Genomic DNA, 8,105 nt, shown 5'->3' with positions numbered 1-8,105 from the left:
GTGTCACTGGCTTTCCAATATCTATCTCGTTCTGCTTATTACTAATTACCCTAGAACTCATAATATTACTACACTGGGACTTCACTGTTTTCCTGCCAAAACCCATACCGCTAACTATTCCTAGTTTAAAGACCTAACAGCTCCCTTCACTGCAGTTGCCAGTGCCACCACCCCAGACCTAGATAAGTGTACCCCATCCCTGGCATACATGTCATTTCTGCCATAGAAGAGGTCCCAGTTGTCAATGAATGTTACTGCATTTTTCTTACAGTATTTGTCCAGCCAGCAATTGACACCAATTGCCCTGGACAACCATTCATTTCCAACTCCTCTCCTTGGCAAAATACCACATATGATAGGGTTCCCACACTTCTTCCTAATTATTTCTATTGCTGACCTATACCTGCTATCAGGTCCTCACTCCTACTTCTGCCAACATTATTGCCTCCTGCACTGAGGCAGATAATAGGATTGCTCCCATTACCTTTCATGATGTCATCCAGACGGCTAACAGTATCTCCCATCCCAGCCCAAGGAAAACATACCCTCTGCCTCCTCTTCCTGTCCCTAAGGCAAAACGCCCTATCCATAAACTTAACCTATCTGTCTCCATCTAAAACAATGTTCTTACCTTCACTTGTGGAATTCGTCGTGACGTTCTCGATGGTCTTTGTTGGGGTTTCTGGGGATGTTTCACTCACATCTGCCAATGCTCCCTTGGTGCTCGTTGTGACGTTCCCAGTAAACAACCCACATTCGTCAGGTAGCACCGAAAATGGGTTGGAAGTTTCCACAGTAGTCTTCTCGTTCTTCATTGTTTCTGCCTCTCCAACAGTCTTCTTGATCCTCAGCTTGGTTTCATGTTGTGCAGCCACTGACCAGGTTCCTCTCTTAACCTGAGGACTCACAACAGGATTACCACGAATCCTCTTGTTCTCCTCCATTAGTCGCCCTATCTCCAACTTAGCAACCCTAAGCTCCTGCTTTAACTGCTGGTTAGAGTTGCTCAAGAGAGGGCATCCTGGTTCAGATTCACAGAGAGCACATGAACAAGTCTTCACAGAGCTAAGTACACGTCACCACTCTTCAGTTACCACCTTTCTATGTTCATGTAGCATCTCACTTTTCCCTGCCCCCATGGGAAGTTCCAGCTGTTCATGTCTGTTCTTTCCCATTGCCATGCACGAAAGCCCAACTACCTATGGTGGCTTCCCGCTCTCTTTTTCTTGACTACTTCCGCTCTCATTCTCATGCCATCCCAGTGTACACTGATGGTTCTAAGTCTTCTGACGGCATTGGATTCGCAGCAGTGTTTCCGGAGAGCATCGTGTGAGGACATTTATTATCCTCAGCTAGCATTTTTATGGCTGAATTGTGTGCCATTCTTGTAGCACTTACCCGTATAGCATTTATGTCTGTGTCACCATTTGTGGTTGTTTCAGACTCCCTTAGTGCACTACAGGCTATAAAAAAAATTTGATACACCTCACCCCCTAGTTCTTCATATCCAACTTTGGCTATGCCATATCTCTAGCAAACACAAAGATATTGTTTTTTACTGGGTCCCTGATCATGTTGACATACAGGGCGATGAACAGGCAGACACTGCTGAGCGGTCAGCAGTACATGACCTCCAAGTTCCATATAGAGATGTTCCATTCACATAATTGTACCATTCACTGAAATTGCTACCCACCTTCGCACCCGTTGGCAGCAACATTGGTCTGATCTATTCCATAACAAACTTAATTCTATTAAACTAAGTATAGGTTTCTGGCCATCTTCTTGTCATCAATGTCAAGGTTGGGAGACTACTCTCTCCCATCTTTGCATCAGCCACACTCGTCTTACTCACGGGTATCTCGTGGAGAGGCGCCGTTCCTTTCTGTGAGAATTGTCAAGTTCCAGTATCTGTTAGCCACATTCTGTTGGACTGTCCACTCTATCAACGAGCACGCAGAATTTACCTCTAATCTGCTGCCCTTTCTTTACCTTCCCTTCTTGCTCATGGACCCTCCTTTATTCCAGACTCTTTCATTGACTTTTTGACAGTGACCGATGTACTACACAAACTCTGACGATGATGCCTCTATCACTCTCCTCTGTCCTTTCTACCTTACTCTCTAGCTACTCTCTACCTCTGCACTATCCATTGCCCTGCTGCACTCCATACCCTAATAATCATCCCTCTCCAGAAGTGATCAAGGTCCCAGGACCGAAACGTTTTCTAATAAATATGTCATAGTGTTCGCTTATGTGTCTTTCTAAACCATCTTGTCGGTATTTATTACCAAGGTTTATACCATAAATCCCAGTAATCTGTTTGCTTTATTACATACGCTTAGGCATTGCTGTCTTTTTTTAAGGTTGCTTCTCACCATAACCCCCAAGTGATATAGATAAGATCTTGAAGATATCTCTCCAAGAGAGAACCCGTAGTAATGGATTCAAATTAGACAAGTTTAGATTTAGAAAGGATATAGGAAAGTATTGGTTTGGAAATAGGGTAGTTGATGAGTGGAACAGTCTACCTAGTTGGATTATTGAGGCTAAAACCTTGTGTAGTTTCAAATTTAGGTTGGATAAATGCATGAGTGAGAGGGGTTGGATTTGAGTGGGACTTGCATATGAGTGGATAGGGTTAACAGAGCTTATTTCTTGGGTGGCATTGATAATTGGTTGGGCAAATGTTTTGTTAGTGGGATTGATTGTAAAGGACCTGCCTAGTATGGGCCAACAGGCCTGCTGCAGTGTTCCTCCTTTCTAATGTTCTTATGTTCTTAGAGCGAGAAACTAATGTAAAAGACCTGGGAGTGATCATATCAGAGAATCTCACCTTCAGAGATCATAACATTGTATTAAACTCATCTGCTAGAAAAATGACATGATGGATAATGAGCACCCTAAATCCCCACCAGTGCCTAGATAAGCTAAATAAGGAAGCATACAAGGTGTGTGTGAAGCACGTACCATTGAGGAAACCCAGAAGAATATCAAGATATAGAGAGAGAGCGTGGGAGATGGTACAGATGAAGAAAACGTTTACTGAATTGCTCAAAAACACAAAATATGCTGCAACAGAGGAAAGACAGGCTTAGCCGAGAGATCACATAATTAGAGCAAAAACTTAGGATGTCATACCTAACAGAAGAAGTACAAATGGAACAAAGGGCCATACAGGATATTGCAAGAAACCCAAAATATTTCTATTCCTATGCAAAATCCAAGCTATGAACTAACTACATGTAGAATTGGACCACTACTGAGATTCGTATACTGACGATGAACAGGAAATGAATGAAATCCTAAAAGAACAGTATGAGTCGGTGTTCAGCAACCCACTAAATGACAGAAAGGTAGAAAATGTAGAAATATTTTTCACTCCAGAAGACAGACGCGCAGACTAACTAACTGACATTAGTACAAATCCCATAGATTTCAAAAAAAGAAATTGACAACATGCCCACTCGCTCAGCACCTGGACCAGATTCATGGAATGCTCTATTTATAAAGAAATGTAAAGTACCATTGGCACGAGCACTCAGTATTCTTTGGAGAAAGAGCCTTAAAGAGTTCAGACATAGCTCCTTTGCACTATCGAAAAATTACAGACCAGTAGCCCTAACTTCTCACACCATGAAAATATTCGAAAGAGTGATGAGAAGGCAGATTACAAATTTCATGGACCAGCACAACCAGCATAACCCGAACCAGCATGGTTTTAGAACAGGATGATCATGCCTGTCACAGCTGCTGAACCATTATAACAGAATTGTGGAGGCATTGGAAGACGATCAAAACGCAGATGTGATTTACACAGATTTTGCAAAAGAGTTTGAGAAACGCTATCATGGAGTGATAGTGCGCAAAATGAGGGCCATGGGCATTACGGGGAAGGTAGGCAGATGGATTTTCAGTTTCCTAACACAGAACACAAAAAGTAGTAGTGAACAAGGCAAGATCTAGCATCAGCGAGGTCAAAAGCTCAGTACCCCAAGGTACTGTCCTGGTACCTCTGCTGTTTCTCATCCTTATAGCAGACATAGATAAAAACACCCGGCACACTTTTGTATCATCATTTGCAGATGGCACTAAAATAAGCATGGAAGTCACTACGGTAGAGGACTCTGAAAAATTATAGGAAGACATAAGCAGGGTTTTCCAGTGGGCAGTGGAGAACAACATGACGTTCAATGGTAAAAAGTTCCAGCTGCTAAGGCATGGAAAGAATGAAGAACTCAAAAAGAACACTATATACAAAACTCAAGAGGGTCATCGAATATAACGAAAGGAACATGTAAAAGACCTGGGAATAATTATGTCAGTTGACCTTTCTTTTAAAGACCATAACAAGACAAAGATCACGACAGCCAGGAAGATGACGGGGTGGGTACTGAGAACTTTCAAAACAAGGGAAATAATGCCGATGGTGACACTTTTCAAATCACTAGTGCTCCCTTACTTAGAATATAGCTCAGTGCTGACGGCCCAGTTCAAAGCAGGAGAACTATCAGAGCTGAAACAAATACAGAGATCGCTTACGGCTCACATTGAGCCAGTAAAGCATCTAAATTACTGGGAACGCCTTCAAGTCCTGGACATGTACTCATTGGAGCTGAGGAGAGAGAGATACATGATAATATGTACCTGGAAAGTACTCGAGGGCCTGGTCCCAAATCTGCTCACTGCCATAACAACATAGTGGAGTGAGAGATATGGGAGGAAGTGTAAAATAAACCGAGTGAGGAGCAGGGACCCCGGATGTATCAACATCCGGGGTCCCAGACTTTTCAACATCTTCCCAGAAGATATCAGAAACACGGCTGGAACAAGTGTAGAAGCCTTTAAGAGGAAACTGGACAAGTATCTTCGCCAGGTGCCAGATCAACCAGGCTGTGATGGACATGTGAGGCAGCAGGGCTCCAGCAGCACCAGCCTGGTTGACCAGGCAAGCACAAGACGAGCCTGGCCCATGGCCGGGCTCAGAGAGTAAAGAAACTCTCGAAACTCTTCAAAGGTATATCAAAGGCATAACCCTTAAAACTAGGGATGCCAAGTCTATGATGACAGTCTTCAGGTCGCTTGTTATGTCTAGGCTGGAATATTGCTGCACACTAACTGCACCTTTCATAGCAGGTGAAATTGCTGACCTAGAAAATGCACAGAGACCCTTCATGGCACACATAACTATGATAAAACACCTCAATTACTGGAAACACTTGAATTTCCTCAACCTGTACTCCCTAGAACGCAAGTGGGAGAGATACATGATTATAGACACTTGGAAAACCCTACAGGAATTAGTAGCAAACTTGCATACGAAAATTACTCCCTATGAAAGCAGACGATGCAACATCCCACCAGTGAAAAGCAGGGGTGCCACTAGCACGATAAGAGGCATAACAATAAGTGTCAGGGGTTCAGGACTGCTCAACTGCCTCCCAGCATACATAAGGGAGATTACCAGTAGATCCCTGGCTATCTTCAAGAAGGCACTGGACAGCACCTAAAGTCAGTACCTGACTAGCCGGGCTGTGGTTCATACATCGGCCAACAGTAACAGCCTGGTTAATCAGGCCCTGATCCACCATAAGGCCTGCTCACAGACCGGGCCAAGGAGGCATGAACCCCCGAAACCCTCTCCAGGTATACACAAAAAAATAGAAGATTTTCCATTATGCTTTGTAATAACTGCATCTTTCAGTCCCAAAACCAATCAAAATGATTTCAATTTCTGTAATATATCATTCATTCTGTCGAATGAGACCAAGAAACGGGGAATACAACTGTAAAAAGCATATGAAAATACACCACATAGTCGCTGTTTTAAACCAAGAACACGGTCACATTTTTTTCCCATTATGCACTGATTGCTGCAGGATTTTTTCTATATGGTGCACACTTTCTGTACAGACCCATTCCTTCACATTTAGACCCATATTTAACACTCACAGCTTATCTGAGTGAGCTGACAAGGGTCATGCAGCATTGCGAGGCAGAAAATAGTGCTGGGGCTATAAACAGCTAGTGCTAGTCACGACATTATGCCGGGTGAGCGCCCCCGGCATAATGCCGTGACGAAAATCAAAGGCCTACTATACAGGGGTCTTTTTTCGTCAGTGCATTATGCCGGGTAGCAGCCATTAGCATGAGGTCACGGCCTGCCGTTACACTCCACAGTGACTCCTCAGTGCTCACGTGGTGAGAGGAAATGTTGTACTTCTGTCTCTCATCCACCCCATCTTTTGTTAGGTGTTTGATTATGGGTAAAAGGAAGTCTTTAACACCTGAAACTATAGCTCAAATCATAGGGCTTCACGAAGCTGGGCACCAGACGAAAGAAACAGTGAAGAATGTTGGTGTGTGTGAGCGTTCAGTAAGGAACTGGGTGCAGCATTTCAAGGCTGGTGGCGGTGTCGAGTTACCGTCTACCAAACCTCAGCCTGGCCCCTCGAAGAAGACATCTGTTCGTACCTTAACTGTGTTAAAGAAGCAGTTAGAGAGTACACCAAAGATAACTGTTAGAGAATTGAAAGAAAAGAACCTACATCTTCTCTCAGAGGTGTCTGTAAGAACTGTTAACAGACATGTGTCAGAACTGGGCTACAGTAGCCACCACCAGATTAAGAAACCGATCCTCTCGATGTCACAGAAGAAATGTAGGCTGGATTATGCAAAGAAATATCTTCACTGGAATCCTCAACAGTGGTCTGAAGTACTTTGGAGTGATGAAGAAACCTTCACTGTCACCTGTAACCGTGAAGGACATGTGTACCGGCCCAGAGGTAGTGACACGCTAAACCCACACTACACCTGTGGGACCACCAAACACCCAGTGTTTGGGGGTGTTTCAGTGCTCAGAGTGTTGGTGAACTCATTGTGCTTACCAGAAACCAGTATATGAACCAGTATAATTACCTGTAGTTATTGTGTAACAATTTACCTGAGGCATTTGACAAGTGTGGAGCTACAGTTTCTATGCAGGATGGTGCACCGTGTCATACCGCCAAATCTGTAGTTCAGTGACTTAAGGACTGTGAAGTGAGGTTCTTTAATGACTGGTCAGGCAATTCCCCAGACCTAAACCTTATTGAGAACCTCTGGTCAATAGTGAAACGAAGTTTACTGGGCAAGGATATCAATTCCATCCCATGGCTGGAGGCTGCTCTACATGAGGCATGGAATAATATACCTCTCCAAACCCTCAAGAATTTGTGTGAGTTTTCCTGTATGGCTGAGGGACGTGATTAAGCATAAAGGCCGCAGCAACAAGTATTAAAACCTCAGTAAATGTGCAAATATATGTATTATAATCTTTCATGGTAAGTGTCTGTGTTTTGGTATGAGGGGGGGCATAATGCCCCCCTCGTACTGTAGGTGGAGAGGGGATCAGAAGTGAGGAGAGAAAAGGGCTAGAAGGGATGCTAAGGGCTGTGTCAAAGTTCGTACAGTAAAGCAGTTGATGACAAAAAGTCAAAAAGTGATTGTAAGTCAAAGGCAGGGCCATTTGCAAGAAGGGAAGATTAGGTAAGAGTGGTAGGGTAGTGGCATCATTGGAGGTATATCCTGCGAGCTTGCTGGTAAACTGAACAATCTACAAGAAAATTAAGAACCAAAATAGGGACCAGACAAAATTCAATTGGCCATATTCAAGGTGAATATGGCCAATGCAGAGATAGGAGAGTGCAGTCTCCCAAGTATGGCAATGGTGGTAAGATGGCCACAAACCTAAAAGCAGTTATGTGCTTACCCAACCACTGTTGTTGCCAACGTCTGTGAAGACGGGCCGAGATGACCAGAAAATAATCTCTGAACAAAATACCAGAAGATCATGCACCACTGACCGCACAGCAGCATCCACTTGTTCATTGCCCTGCACGTCAATGTGTCCAGGGACCCAACAGAAAATGATGTCTTTGTTTTTGCTAGCCACTCGGCACAACCATAATTGAATACAAAGGACTAATGGATGAGGGAAATCAAATTGTTTAAAGGATTGTAAAGCACTGAGGGAATCTGAAATGATCACAAATGTCGAAGGAGACATATGTAACATGGAGAAGCGCTATGAGGATGGCATACAACTCGGCAGTAAAAATGCTAGC

This window comes from Cherax quadricarinatus, chromosome 54 (genome assembly GCF_038502225.1).
Source record: "Cherax quadricarinatus isolate ZL_2023a chromosome 54, ASM3850222v1, whole genome shotgun sequence".
In the NCBI taxonomy this organism is placed as follows: domain Eukaryota; kingdom Metazoa; phylum Arthropoda; class Malacostraca; order Decapoda; family Parastacidae; genus Cherax; species Cherax quadricarinatus.
The sequence above is the reverse complement of the archived record's forward strand: the minus strand, read 5'-3'. Positions refer to the sequence as shown.